At 47.8% G+C, this 15803-nt stretch overlaps 1 long non-coding RNA gene across 2 annotated transcripts in view; it reads left to right on the top strand.

Moving 5' to 3' along the window:
* LOC147025153 (uncharacterized) overlaps positions 1 to 15803 on the top strand; it is a 134139-nt gene that overhangs the window by 70936 nt on the left and 47400 nt on the right. For both annotated transcript variants that reach the window (XR_015058855.1, XR_015058854.1), the window contains exon 3: positions 3347 to 3449. This is a non-coding gene — a long non-coding RNA (uncharacterized LOC147025153). The remainder of the gene's footprint in view (positions 1 to 3346; positions 3450 to 15803) is intronic.

The following is a 15803-nucleotide window of genomic DNA, read 5'->3' on the forward strand; positions in this document are numbered from 1 at the left end:
CAGAGGTGATCGACTGAAGCTGCAGACCACCAGAGTGGACGTCAGTGGCAGTATGGGACCGTGAACCATCCCAATATTGTTCTCTTGAGGTCCCCTGCGACGACCGCCAACCCAGCACCCAGGTCCAGTCCATCGTATCTGCACAACTGGCATGGCGAGCAAGACCATCTGCCTGGAAGAGTGCGGGACATGGTGCTCACTGAAGTTGCTGTGTCGATGGCGCAAAGCACGGAATGACACAGTGGTTAACCGTGTATGGCTAGGCCAACCCAGGTCAGGAGTCTGAGGTTGCCGATGGAATGCCTGTCATCGACACTCACAGACTTCCCTGAGAGGGCCATGCCATACACAGCGAGTCACAAGCACTGTGGAGATATTCTGGGGGAGGGGAATCAGACCCGTGTCTTCAGGTGATCTCCTTCTGTGACGGAGAGGTTGTACCACACATCTTATAGGAGGGATCCGGCCCCACGAGCCCTGTCATACCATGGACAGGTCACTGCATGCAGTACACCAGTCCATTGGAAGCGAGCCACCGCTCGAGACACCACGTGACTCTCGGCCGGTTCTAGCCAGTCTCGGCATGAATTCCTTCCCTCCATCTATCCATCCATCCATCCTTCCATCCATCCATCTCTTCCCTCCATCCATTCCTCCCCCCTCCCCCATCTCTTCATTTGTCCTCGCTCCCTCACCCATCCTTTGTCTCTCTCCTGCCTCTCTCACCCCTCTTCCAACTTTCATGAAGTGATAAACAATGGGTGGCTGTATTGTGGTTTGGAGGTGGTTATGTTGTGTTGCTGTGTTTGTGTTGTGTTTTGAGCCTGGAGTGTGTGAATTGGATGGATGGGCACTTTTTTTGGCAGTCAGAGCTGCTGCTGGGTTCGATTCCACAATTTGAATTTTGGGATTCAGCTCAGGTTTGGAGATTTTGGGGCTTATCACATTTTGGTTGTAAAATATGTGCTGAAATTAAATAAAGTCACGAAACACTGGCATCTCTGTGTGTTTATAAACATTGCAGCTAGGGTGTGGTGGGCTCTTGGGTCTGTTGGCTTGAGCTGGGTTTTCAGGTTTGGACAGTGGGTCGGGCTCGGCGTTGAGTCCGGCTGCTGGAGAGGTGTTCATTTTTCTGGTTCACATGTTCTTTAGCAATCCGGACAGCTCTGTGTCCGGACGATTTAAACGTGTGCGACCCCCTCGAAGAGATACGATTCCAGAGCGGGTAAACAGCATGGCAGCCACAGTTCGAGTCACATACCTCATGGGAAGTCAATGTTATAATCCCATTAAAAATTGAACATGCTGTTTGAAAGTGATGGGTGGTGTTGCTATCCTGTTTGAATGCTCTGTTTTAACATACCCCATTTCATTCAATCCTGTACTAATGCCAGCAGACAGGACCATCACCCGCCCCCCCGCCCCTCCCCCACATTCCCCAATTGCTTACCACCAAGCCCTCCTCCAAAATACAAGTCCTCCTCCGAATTTGCAAGTCCAATCCCCCTCTCTTCAATCCCACGACCATATGCAAGTCCAGAACACCCCCTTCCCCTCCCCACTTCCCCTTCCTTGCTCCTCTATCCTCTTTGCTCCCACCTCCTCCTATCACTCCCTACCCCCGGAGTATATAGCGACATGTGGTGAAGCATCGCTCCTCCCCCTCTTTCATTCTTATCCCCCCCCCTTCCTCACTCTCCCCTCATAGCTCCCCTTTTCCTCACTCCCTCCTCACTCCCCCTTCTCTCCCTCCAAAAGCATGAAACCTATTTGCCCCAAACTTTGCATGCATACAAAGGGAACTTCCAGGGAGTGCATGAATGAAAACTGGGTGTTTTGGGGTAAATTTAAACACCCCTTTTGAAGATAATTTAGGGGGTGTTCATCTCAAAAAAAATAACAATAATAATAAAAAGCCTTACGACGATGGTGGCGCACCATCTTGGTCAGCCCACTGTCAGCTTGATGAGGTCTTAAGCCGCCATTTTGTTTGGCCTGCTCGGCAAGGCCTTGACTTGGAATGGGTGACAACGGTTTCTTAACGATAAAACTCTCAATTTTTTTTTCACTCTCCTCACTGAATATCATCCAATGCCTGATCTTCATACTTACGAATCGCTGCACACATTGCTTTTGTATGTGCTATAGTTTTCAAATGAGGAGCCTGGAGCGATTTCATTTATTATATGATGCGATTTTCCATGATGGACTTTCACAGACAAATTCAAGTATAACATCGAAATATGATTTTGCTTTTGAGGATTGGATCTCGTGAACTAAATAAATGTCAAAATCTGGAGTGAAATGAGATTCTTATAACAAAGCAAATATACCTATTTACTTTAAGCAAGCAAAGCTATATTGTCCCTCCTTCTTCATGTATACATAAGAAAATGCGAAATTTCCAAAGCATTAAACTTGTCTTTTTCTACCGTTTGAAGAATTATATCGAGTGCAGAAACGATTAAAGAATTTGCCAAAATAAACCAGCTTCCTCGAGCTGGTTTAATTGAGTACAACGAAAGTATAACTTCATTCAGTGAAACGAAAATAATGAACCAGCGGGATCGCCGTGATGGCGGCCATGGCTGGGTTGTTTGTGGAAATCTCCAGAGTAAGGAAGGCGATATAAATTAAATTAAAGATCGAATTAAAAGAACGAATGATTAACATAACGGGAGGATTCATGTGAGTAAAGCAACTTTGAAAAATTTCCAGTCATGTTTTTTTTTTATCTGTCAGGAATGGATTCCCCCTTTAATACATTTTAAAAGTCAATGTGATTTTGAGGTTCGATTTAAACGTTGTTCTCCAGGAACGCATCTATGATGTAAATACCTGGAAGTGTCTGTATATAGACAAGTACAAAAAAAAAATAACATTTAAAACAAAGTAAAAACATACGGGGATGAAATCTCAAAAAAAAACAAAAACAAACAAGGGAGGAATGACATCACAATATGACACCAAAATCCTTGAATTATCATCATGACATCTTTTCACATTTTACTCTTGTTGTGGTTGTGGAAATGTGATGGAACGTCAAAAGATGGTGTGATGGTAATCCATAAGAGGATTGTGTTATCTTATTGTGGTGTTGTGTCATATTGTAGTGTATTATTGTGGTGTCGTATTATGGTATTGTGTTGTGGTGTCATATTGTGGTGTCATAGTGTGGCATCATTCCAATACCTTGTTTGGTTTTTTTTGAGATTTCATCCCTCTATGTTTTTACATTTTTCTTAAAATGTTTTTTTTGTACTTGTTTCTGTTGTTTTGGGGGGTTTTTGATGGAGAAAATATAAAAGAGTTGATAAAGAATGCAAAATACTCTACATGTTTACAGATCAGTGAGATAGTATACAGACATCAGTGTATCTCACCCACTGGAGCAGCATCGTTTTATGGCGGCGAGATGGCCATGCCCAGCTTCACAATCGCTCAACCAGGTGATCTAGAGCTTCCCATAAGTTAGTGTCATAATTTGTGTTTGTACAACTTCTGTTGAAGATAACTATAAATATTTTATCATAATATTAGAGAATTTAATACACTTAATGCTTTATATATTTTGTTATTTTGGGATGGATTAAATCCATCTATGTTATTAAATGGTTTAAATACTTGTTTCAGTTGATTTGGGGGATGGTTTGGATATGTATCACTTTTGGAATATGGTTCTTTCTATCCCCCCCCCCCCACACACACACACACACACACACACACACACACACACACACACACACACACACACACACACACACACACACACACACACACACACACACACACACACACAATTATGGCCTTATTTTGTTGAGTCCACATTTTCGTTCGATTTCTCTTCAAACTAAAACAATTGATTTTAAATATATGTTTTAATTTTGGAATCTGTGCAATAGGCCAGAGAAAGTAACTTCCTTGTGTTAAAATCTCCGTAATCACTTCAGCAGTTTTTGTGTTACGTTGGGAAACAGTTTTGCATTGTTTTTCGAAAGTCAAGAGAAAGATCAAGAGTAAGACGAAGTACAAATTGGCGTTTTAGCGATATCTCATTGTGGTACGTTAGCAATGAATTTTGGCGTCTCTTTCAGTCTTGGTAGTTCAAAACAGGCTCGGAAATAAAAAGGTACTGGACGACCCGTGAACCCGTTGGGACAGCGGTTGATAAAAAAAATCATTAAAAAAATATAACATAGCTCCAGCGAACTACACCGCTGAGGTTGTTTGCATTGATCAAATTCTCCCGAAGAGTACTTCACTGAATCGTGAATTGATTTTTTAATAATTTTTTTTTCGTTGCCCAATTTGAACGAAACTTGGTATTGCGCGTCAATGTGGAAAAAAAAAAAAACGGAGAAAAGAAAGTCGAGGAAATTATTGTGCATAATCTTCTCAACACAATTTTATTTATGAATGAACGCGGAAGTATTAGATCAAAATGGCGATGTTTATTTTATGCTTAAAAAATAAATCGTTCTTTGTCTCGACTAAATGTTTGAGATTTTCAAATAAATCATTTCAAGAGAAAAAAAAGATAGCTCCAGCGAACTATACCGCTGAGGTTGTTTGCATTGATCAAATTCTCCCGAAGAGTACTTCACTGAATCGGGAATTGATTTTTTTAAATATTTTTTCCTTTGCCCGATTTGAACGAAATTTGATACTGCACACCGCAGGATAATGATGAGTAAGGTGGCCCTAAATTTTTTGCGCTATTGTGTACCGTTTTGGCTGTATTTCAGGAACATACATACATACATACATACATATATATATATATACAAGATGAGAGTTTTAGTAATATATAGATGGCTTTTAAAAGCCTTATTTATATCCTCACTCTATATTAACTTCTCAGCATATCACTTTGTACATATTTGATGTGGCAGCCATTTTTTCATGATTATCCCTCCATATGGAGTACTGTTGTACTCCAGATGGAGTGCTATCGCACTCCGTGTGTGTGTGTGTGTGTGTGTGTGTGTGTGTGTGTGTGTGTGTGTGTGTGTGTGTGTGTGTGTGTGTGTGTGTGTGTGTGTGTGTGTGTGTGTGTGTGTGTGTGTGTTTGTGGGTGTATATGCAGTGCCTATAGAAAGTCTAGACCTCCTTTCAAAATTTTCACCTTTTGTTGCCTCAGCTTAGAGCCTGGAATTAAATTACATAAATCAGACTTTTTCCACCTTTATTTACACATCGTAACCCAGAACTTCCCTGTGAAAAACGAATTCTACAAATTTCAGAAAATTAGTTAAAAATACAAAACTAGAATATTTTGATTGGATAAGTGTCCCCACCCCCCTCATAATAGCAATTGTAAATTTGCTCACTTGTAACCAATCAGCTTCAATATCACACACCGAGTTAATTGGCTTCTACCTGTGTTCGATTGTAGTGATTCTGATTATTAGCTCTGCCACCGCAGGTGAAGGAGGTTATGTTTCACCCCTCTCTGTCTGTTTGTTTGTCTGTCTGGTTGTCTGTCTGGTTGTCTGTCTGTGTGCAGGATATCTCAAAAAGTTGTTGATGGATCCAGATGAAATTTGGTGGGCAGGTTGGGTGTCTGACAAGGACAAACTGATTAGATTTTGGTGAAGATCTGGATCCGGATCCGACTATGATAATTTTTTAAGAGATTCTTCACCAGTGAGAGATCGGGTGAAACTAATATATAGCACGATATCTCAAAAAGTTGTGGGCGGATTCGGATGAAACTCGGTGGGACAGGTTGGGTGTGTGACAACAACAAATTGATTCAATTTTGGTGAAGATATAAATCCAGATCTGGATATGAGAATTGTTTAATATTTAAAATGATTCTTCACCATTGGGATCAAAAACGATATATAGCATGATATCTCGAAAAGTTATTAGGCCCAATATGTCCCTGTGGATCAGGCATTACATGGCAGAGGTATGCGCTCTCCCGAGTGCCCTTCTCGTTTCAGAATAAAATCAGCTGTTCCTCTCGGTTTCCTCTGCTGATTGGTGCATTTCACAGAAAAGACTCAACCATGAAAACCAAGGAGCTCTCAAAAGACCTCTGGGATAACGTTGTGCAAAGTCACAGATCAGGAGATGGGTATAAAAATATTTCAAAAAAAATAAAAATCTCTTTGAGCACAGTCCAGAAAATAATTAACAAGTGGAAGGCAAATTGTTACGACCGAGACCCTGCCGAAATGAGCCTGTCCCTCCAAACTGGATGACTAAGCAAGGAGAAGACCTATCAGAGAGGGCACCAAGAGGCCAATGGCAATTTTGAAATAGCTACAGGCCTTTATGGCAAAGACTGGTCATTGTGTACATGTGACAACAATATCCCAAGCACTCCACAAGTCTGGTCTGTATCGCAGGGTGGCAAGAAGGAAGCCATTACTCAAAAAAACCCACTTTGAGTCCCGTTTGAGGTATGCAAAAAAGCACTCCGGAGATTCTGAAGCCATGTGGCAAAACGTTTTGTGGTCTGACTCAATCAAGATGGAACTTTTTTGCCTAAATGCAAAACGTTGCATTTGGCGCAAACCTAAAGGCCCTGTCACACTTTGACGTTTTAGACAGCGTATGGCAAGGTATCAAAATGTATGTAAAACGCTGGCGTACGCTGAACTATTGATGTTTTTTTTTCCAGTTTTGGACGTATTCATAACGAGTTGGACGTGTGCATAACGTATTAGGAACATACACAGAACGTTTCGATAACTTATAGATAACTTATATCAACGAATGTTGAGCGTGTTGTCAGCGTTCACAACCTATGCCCAACGATAGTCTAACTTATGCAAAGCGCGGCAGCGTATCGCCGACGATCACATGTCATAGGCTATTAATAGGCTGCGGCTCGACGATTCAAATCATAACCGCACTAGACATCGAAGTGTCAAGCCACTGTCACACCTTGACGTTTTAGCCAGCGTATGCCGATGTATGAAAAATTTGCCGAATACGCTGGCACACGTCGAATACGTTATGGGTAAGTTTTGTATACGTTAAGAGCACGCTGAAGCATGCTGGCATACATCATAGTATACCGAGTACGTCGACAAATTTTCAGCATGTTGAAAATTTTTCAACGTATGCCAGCGTATGACACACGTTCCGCATACGCTGGCCATAAGTTGTAGGCACGTTATGCGATCGTTGACACACGTCGACACACGTTACTTGTAAGTTACTCATAAGTTGAAACACGTCGAGGTAATGGTTAGCGTCAGTGTTCCAGACTCCCTGTTTTTTTTTTCTTCGGTATGACGGTGATGTTGACACTTCGATTTCTAGTGCGGTTATGATTTAAATCGTCGAGCCGCAGCCTATTAATACCCTATGACACGTGATCGTCGGCGATACGCTGCCGCGCTTTGCATAAGTTGCATAAGTATTAATTATATTATAACCGCACGAGAAATCGAAGTGTCAACATCACCTTCATACCGAAGAAAAAAAAAAACAAAACCAAGGAGTCTGGAACACTGACGCTAAACATTACCTCGACGTGTTTCGACTTATGAGTATCTTACAAGTAACATGTGTCGACGTGTGTCAACGATCACATAACGTGCCTACAACTTATGGCCAGCGTATGCGGAACGTGTGTCATATGCTGGCATACGTCGAAAAATTTTCAACATGCTGAAAATTTGTCGACGTACTCGGCGTACTACGACATATGTCAACCTACTACGACGTATGCCAGTGTGCTCTTGACAAATACAAAACTTACCCATACGTATTCGACGTGTGCCAGCATTTTAGACAAATTTTTCATACGTCGGCATACACTGGCTAAATCGTCAAGGTGTGACAGGGCCTTAACACAGCACATCACCCAAAGAGCATGATCCCTACTGTGAAGCATGGTGGTGGCAGCATCATGTTATGGACATGTTTCTCATCAGCAGGGACTGGGGCACTTGTCAAGTTAAAAGGGAAAATGGATTGAGCAAAATAGAGAAAGAGGAAAGCCTGCTGACCTCTGCAAGAAAGCTGAAATTGGGACGGAAGTTCACATTTCAGCATGAGAATGACCAAACAACACACCCAAATCTACACTGGAATGGCTGAGGAACAAAAAGATAAATGTCCTTGACTGGCCCAATCAGAGCCCCAACATAAATTCAATCGAAAATCTGTGACATGACTTGAAGATTTCTGTCCATAAACGGTCCCCATGCAACTTAACTGAGCTTGAACAGTTTTGTACATTTGAATGAGAAAATATTGCCCAATCAAGGTGTGCAAGGTTGGTAGAGACCTATCCCAACAGACTCACAGCTGTAATTGCTGTCAAAGGTGCTTCCACCAAGTATTAACTCAGAGAGATGGGCACTTAATCCAACCAAGATATTATAGTTTTGTATTTTCAATTAATTCTCTGAAATTTGTTGTGGGTTACGATGTGTAATTAAAGGTGGAAAAGTCTGAATTATTGCAATTTAATTCCAGGCTACAAGGCAACAAAAGGTCAAAATATCGAAAGGGGCTGTGGCCTTTCTATTGGCACTGTACATATGGGTGTGTGTGTGTTTGTGTGTGTGTGTGTGTGTATATATATATATATATATATATATATATATATATATATATATATATATATATATATATATATATATATATATATATATATATATATATATATATATATATATATATATATTGTTACGGATTCGCGCCCGCCGGCGTGCTGACGGCCACGTAACTCGAATCGCGGCACGTCGCCCACCGGACGGACAATCCAGTCGTGACCCTCTCGAACTAACGCCGGGAACCAGTCATGGGTGGACCTTTCGGTCTCACCGCGATCGAGCCAATCGGCCCCCGCGTGGGATAGGGTTGCTCGCCAAATTCGACCTACTTAAGTACCCACACGGAGGGTAGACCGGGCGATCGCACCTCGCCGCAGGTCGACTTCGGACACGGGCCACTTAAGCGACCCGTTCCGTACTATCGGGATAACCGAGCGGTGTTATTCGTCGACCTCGACGGTTCGATTAATTATCGGGCGTATTCAGCCCACTACCAACCCTTTACGTGAAGCAAGATGAGGATTCAATGAAAGAAATGACGAAGCGAAGCGGGAAACAGTTCAACACAAAACACATTTATTCGCGATGAACGGAAAGCGCACATATACAATTCCACCAAAAGCACATAGAAAAGAAGAGAAACACAATGCAATTCCACCAAAAGCACATAGAAGGAAAAGAAACACAATGCAGAGCTAATACCGATTACGCGAGCACACGGCAACACTTATACAATTTTACTTCACAGACGGCGCCGACAACACATACCCAAAACCAAGGAAAAGAACACCCTCAAGGATGAGGCGGGCCTGAGGCCGAGACCGGGTCGGGCCTACCCGTCTGGTGATGAGACGCGGAGCGGCGATGGTGCCTCAACTCCGCGGGCCTCGCGGGCAGTGTCTGGTAGGGGGTGGGAAGGGGGCCCCCTTGGTCGCACTATTTCAGCGCGGGGGGGAAACAGGAGGGGGTTGCTGATGCTCGGGGGAAAGGAGGATTTCTACTCTGTCTCGAGTCCCGCGACGAGCGTGTCCACCTCGACCAGGTCGCGCCGTCGGCCTCCCTGGTGTGCAGCTCCCGGCACGACGCGAGCATCCCCTCGTCTGCCCTCGCCGCCTCTCCACAGCTCCGTCCTCTTCGCTCCGACTCCAACGCACACGACGACGACGACCAACTCCTTCTTGCTTCTTCTTCCCAACTCCACCGACTGCGAAGTCTTAACTCTGCTCTACTGACGAACGCGGTCGCTTATATAAGCCCCGTGGCTTCGCCTTTGACCCCCTGCCTTCGACCTTTCACCTCGCTCCCCATTGGCCCGAGAAAAAGTGGGCGTGAATGCATTTTGATCCATAAATTTGCATATAGCGATCGCCCTCCAACGCCCTGGAGGCGGGGCCAAATCGCCCCTCGCTCACCGATTGGACGGAACAAAAGTGGGCGTGTGTCGTTTTTGATCCGTTTTTGGAGCTGAAAATCCGTGGTTTTGTACACGCTGTTCGGCGCGCGCCCTGCACGAGTCCAACACCGGTACCCACAAGCGGCGCAAGAACGGTGGCGATGCGACGGTTGCGAGGTGTGACGTGAAGCGGCGCCGCGGTGGGTGGTTGATGTTGTGGTTGGTGGTGGTAATCATGGCGGTTGGTCCAAAATAAAGATAGTAAAAGAAAAACGGCTATCCTGAAGAGTCGCAGCACGCATAAATGACATGTATTCCCACTAGACAACGGGTTTGGGCCTAACTACACATATACTTACCGAGATATCTCACCTAAGGGACCTGAATGGTGGTTTGCGAATTTGGTAACCACAACACTACCCCCTCCCCTTTTTACAGACTCGTCCCGAGTCGTCAAATTTTCGTGTGCCATCATGTGTAGTTTTCCCCTAGTACATTTTACCTACGGATCCCTGAGTGCGACATTCATGGTATTCGTGTCCCCAAAATAAATAACCTGAGGGCTGCGTAACTACCTAAACAAACTCACTCACACGGACGACTTAAATAAAATTGCCGGCGCTAGACAGACATGCCGGGGGCGCACTCATATTTACAGTACATCTTAACCTTAACTTACAAATTTTACACTAAACCATGGCCCAGGATCATTGAACTCTGCAAAAGAAAAGCCGTGAGCAGGGAGCCAGGCTGCTCGCATGCAGTCCCTGGCTCAAACAATGCAGGTGACAGGGAACGTGGCTGGCTGCTCACACGCAGTCCAAGGCCTTCCCTTTTGAACTGAACGCAGTGAACCACAACGGTGCATGGGCTGCACAAACGCAGTCTCTGTGCCAGCTCAAGTGGCACACGCAATGAACACAACGAATGGATGGATGAACACAAACACGGTGCACGGGCCGCCACTGCAGGCCCGTGTTGTAGCTGCCAACAGGGCAGTTCTTGCAGCTTGCAAACTGTTGCCTTGCGGATCCTGGCGCACATGGAAATGAACAGGGGGAGCAAAGCAAAAATTGAACGGGGCTGGTGAACATGGGCAGTGGGCATGGCATGGCAAAGGTGAGCAGGCAAACACAGCCCGCAGAAGAAGGCCGCTGCAGGCAAACACAGCCCGCAGAAGAAGGCCGCTGCAGGCAACACAGCCCGCAGATGAACTGGCCGGCACAGGCCTTGAAGTACCACAGCTGCAGATGATCCGGCCGGCACAGGCCTTGCAGCACACAGCCAGCAGATGAAGCTGGCCAGCTTTTGCCGTCTGTGGAAGTTGGTGGAGGGAGTGCGGTGGTGCTGGCCACTTGGAAGGCGGGCTCGGACCTACCTACTTGTCTCCCTCCCACCTATCGCCTTTGCCTGTCACTGTACATACCCACTCCCTTAATTTGTGAAAAACCAATTTAGCCCCCACTTATTTTTTTATTTTTATTTTTATGTTTACTTCCCCTCTATAAATCGTCCCCTAACCCCCTTTATCGTCTCTGTTCGGCTAACCTATCCTGTCACCTAGCCTACTCCCAACCCCTACGTTCCCTTCCCGGAGGGGAATAAGGGAGAGCTAGCGTCCTGTGTCGAGGCCCAACTCAAGCCTCAGAATGGCCTCCCCAGAGTTCAGCGATCTTAACACCAAGTGGGTCCAGCGGCCCACAACGACAGCGAGGGGATGGATGGTGCGGAGGGGTACATCTCCTAATCTACCCTAACCATTTAACTGTTAAACTACCCCGGGGCTTTCAACAAGCGCCTCTCGCTTAAACTATTGGTTCTAACAACCCAGATTCCCGTCGCCTGTGTTGGTGTCCTCACAATTTCGGGCCTCGCCCCCCAATTTTCTCTCCGTGCCCTCACACGGTCTCCTGGCTGGGACACGTGGCTCCCTTTGGCAGGCACGACCCTCTGCCGAATCTCCCGCTATGGCACCCCCGGGCACTACACTGCCTCCGAGCCTACCAGCTCCCTAACACCGGGGAGTGCCCCCCATGGCACCTCCCCTGAAACGCACACATGGCAGGCTGGCTTCCCAGGCCCCTTTCCGTCACCCTTGCCCACAACACTGCCCACGCGGCTAATGGCGCCCCGGGCCCCCGCACCAAGCAGGCGCACCCGTGCCCACTACTCTATCCCGGCCCCCCATGGGCCCATGGCCTACCGCGGCCGACTAGCCTGGTGCCCGGGGTACCCACTCAGCGATACTCACCTTTCGCAGCCACGCTCCCAAGCCCGTCAACAGGGCTCCTGCACCCCTCCAAATGGGTTTCGAGCCTACATTCCCACCAACAGCAAAACGACCTCCATTTTTCAATTTGACTAACCCAGCTAACTCACTCTACACTGACCCCGGGGTCCCTTGGGCGGGAGTCACTCCTCCCCCCAATCACTCATCGCACCATGCATTCCCCATTCACTCCATACACACAGACCCGCTGGCCTCACTCACTCACCATGTACTCACCTCACAACTCTCCAACTCTTCAACACACTCACCGCTAAACTCTGCCATCCTTCTAACTACATCCCCTAACTAACTCGTGCTCCCACGTCGTCCCTTAAACTATAGCACGTTCCATTTAACACTACGTAGCTAAGCTACGTCCCCTCTACACATTCACAAGTCTGTCACTGTCTCCAAATAATCCCAAAATCATTTTATTTCCCAACCTAAAGCTCACTAAATCCCTCTAACTAATCCATTCCACGGACTCCATGAGGACTTACCCCTGCCCCATGAAGTCGGTCTAACTAAGCTAACCCTTCCCCCTAACTAGTTTCCATCCTGTGCCCAGGGTCAAGGGGGTCTTCCACCCTTTGCCCAGGAATCCTGTGCACCCGAAAGTGAGGCTTTTTTTTTTTTTTTTTTTTCATGCGCATCACCTGCGCGGCAACTCAGAGCTCGCGCACTTTACACCTGCCCGTGACGTCATGCAGCTGCACGTGTTCCTCGTCCCTCCTTGGACGGTACCATCCGGCAGGGATACCCCTCCTGCCGGATTCCAACCCCACGTGCAGCCATGGCGTCACCGTGCGCATAAAAAAAACACAAGCCCCACGTCTCGAGGGGTTCCCCACGCGAACACATGTGCTTTGCCCGTTGGAGCTCAACACACACGATTGCGTGGAGAACCCGTCCGGTCCAAATCCGTTATCCTGCCTAAACTTTGTCCGTCCGCGGGATCGGCAAATCCACCGCGTGCGTTTCCGGACCGGGACTTCACTCTCGCAAGCGAGCACGTGGCGGTCTCGTGCGTTGCACAGCACGACCCTCGTGCTCACTGCTGGGTGAACCCGGCACGGTCCCCGAAACAATTACAGCCGCTACTCGGCTTTCTCTCCTCTGTCGCCGTCTCCGTCTCCATTCCACACACGCATTCCCGCGTGTTACGACGCTCACACTCCACACCATTAAACTCACACCGGGAGACGCGGCTGCGTGCTCCCGCATGCCAACCGACATCTCCCTCACATACCGCTCTCTCACACACACGGTCTCCCTTGCACACAGCGACCTTGCACACGGCCGTTCACTCACGCATGCGGGGGCACTCACCCGCGGTGCCTCATCCACACACCGTGCCTCACTCACACACGCGGGGGCACTCAACCGCGGTTCCTCATCCACACTGGCCGTTTCACTCACACACACGGCCTCTTCCACACACGGTGCCTCATCCACACACAGCGTGCTGGGAAGCACGTACTCTGGCCCCATCGCCACCACACCACTCATACACGGGGTCGCTTCCACACACGGGGACGCACTCACACCTTGCACCACACACACAGGGCCAACTACACTGGGGATTCGTGTCCCCACAAGGGTCTCCGGGGCCTCTATACCCCCAAGCTCTCCGTGCACCTGTCCACAGCACCCGTCCCCTCAACCTCGCGAAGCACGACCGAACTCACCTGGTCGTGACTCGCCTCAAGGGGGCATACTCCCTCCCCTCGTTCCTGGAGGAGGCCATCCAGGTGCTCGCACCGGGTCCCTGCACGGTCCGCCAGCTCACCCCCATTATCCTCCACTACCTCCGTGTGTGTGTGTGTGTCACTTACCCCGTCTTCATCGTGTTGTCTCTCCTCTATTTTTTCTGTCTCCCGTGTCTCTATACATTTATAAGTTTCTGTCGTCGTCACCTCGTGTCTCGTCTCACACGTTTTGGTCTCCCCATTTAATTTTTCCCTTTTGGTCACCGTCGATTCCTCTGTCACGACCCTCGCCCAACACGCCCCCGAATTATTTTTTTACCCGCCTCCACCGCGGGCCTGTCAGCCATTGCACCCCCTTCCAGCTCGTTTGCTTCCACACGTGGAGTCGCCATTCCCAGCTCCCTGGTCACGGCCTTCATGCCCGCCTGCAGGCATCGGCCCATGTTCTGCGTCTCACCCCGCAGCTCTTTCATTTCTTCCCTCATTTGCTGTGTATTCGCATCCATCGTCGTTTTCACTTCATTTGTATTTGTATCCATCTTTTCGTTCATTTGTGTATTCGCATCCATCTTTTGTGTATTCGCATCCATCTTTTGTGTATTCGCATCCATCTTTTCGTTCATGCCTTTCATTTCGTTTTTCATTTCATTTGTATTTGCATCCATCCTTGCTGTCATTGCCGCCAGCATGGCGCATAGCTGGGCCATGTCGGATGCACTCAGCTGAGCCGTTTCGGCAAGGGTTGGGGAAGGGTTTTGGTGGAGAGGGGGGGGGGAGGTGTCATACACTGCGGCCGCTGCCGCACCTATTTCGGGCTCTGGGTTCAGTTGGGCGAGTCCGTGTTCCTGCACAATCAACATTTCCTGCACGGGGATTTCATCCTGAGCCATGGATTCTACACATTCTACATCCATTTCTAATACCCCTGGCTCCCGCTCGCCTTGAGACGCCATCTTGCTTCTCGTGAAGGGTTAATTTGAATCGCTCGTAATTTGGAGGGAATCGGGGGTTGCTTCTCTCACCCCTGGACCGATTCCCGTGAATTTAGCTGGAGACAGGAGAGCCCGTTTTCCTGTTCTCCGATACCAGTGCCGCGAGGAGGGCGATGGATTTGTATCGCACGACCTGACAGCAGTGTTGCGGATTCGCGCCCGCCGGCGTGCTGACGGCCACGTAACTCGAATCGCGGCACGTCGCCCACCGGACGGACAATCCAGTCGTGACCCTCTCGGACTAACGCCGGGAATCAGTCACGGGTGGACCTTTCGGTCTCACCGCGATCGAGCCAATCGGCCCCCGCGTGGGATAGGGTTGCTCGCCAAATTCGACCTACCTAAGTACCCACACGGAGGGTAGACCGGGCGATCGCACCTCGCCGCAGGTCGACTTCGGACACGGGCCACTGAAGCCACCCGTTCCGTACTATCGGGATAACCGAGCGGTGTTATTCGTCGACCTCGACGGTTCGATTAATTATCGGGCGTATTCAGCCCACTACCAACCCTTTACGTGAAGCAAGATGAGGATTCAATGAAAGAAATGACGAAGCGAAGCGGGAAACAGTTCAACACAAAACGCATTTATTCGCGATGAACGGAAAGCGCACATATACAATTCCACCAAAAGCACATAGAAAAGAAGAGAAACACAATGCAATTCCACCAAAAGCACATAGAAGGAAAAGAAACACAATGCAGAGCTAATACCGATTACGCGAGCACACGGCAACACTTATACAATTTTACTTCACAGACGGCACCGACAACACATACCCAAAACCAAGGAAAAGAACATCCTCAAGGATGAGGCGGGCCTGAGGCCGAGACCGGGTCGGGCCTACCCGTCTGGTGATGAGACGCGGAGCGGCGATGGTGCCTCAACTCCGCGGGCCTCGCGGGCAGTGTCTGGTA

This window comes from Eptatretus burgeri, chromosome 6, assembly GCF_056783735.1.
Source record: "Eptatretus burgeri isolate ZD-2024b chromosome 6, Ebu_testis_v1, whole genome shotgun sequence".
Taxonomy (NCBI): domain Eukaryota; kingdom Metazoa; phylum Chordata; class Myxini; order Myxiniformes; family Myxinidae; genus Eptatretus; species Eptatretus burgeri.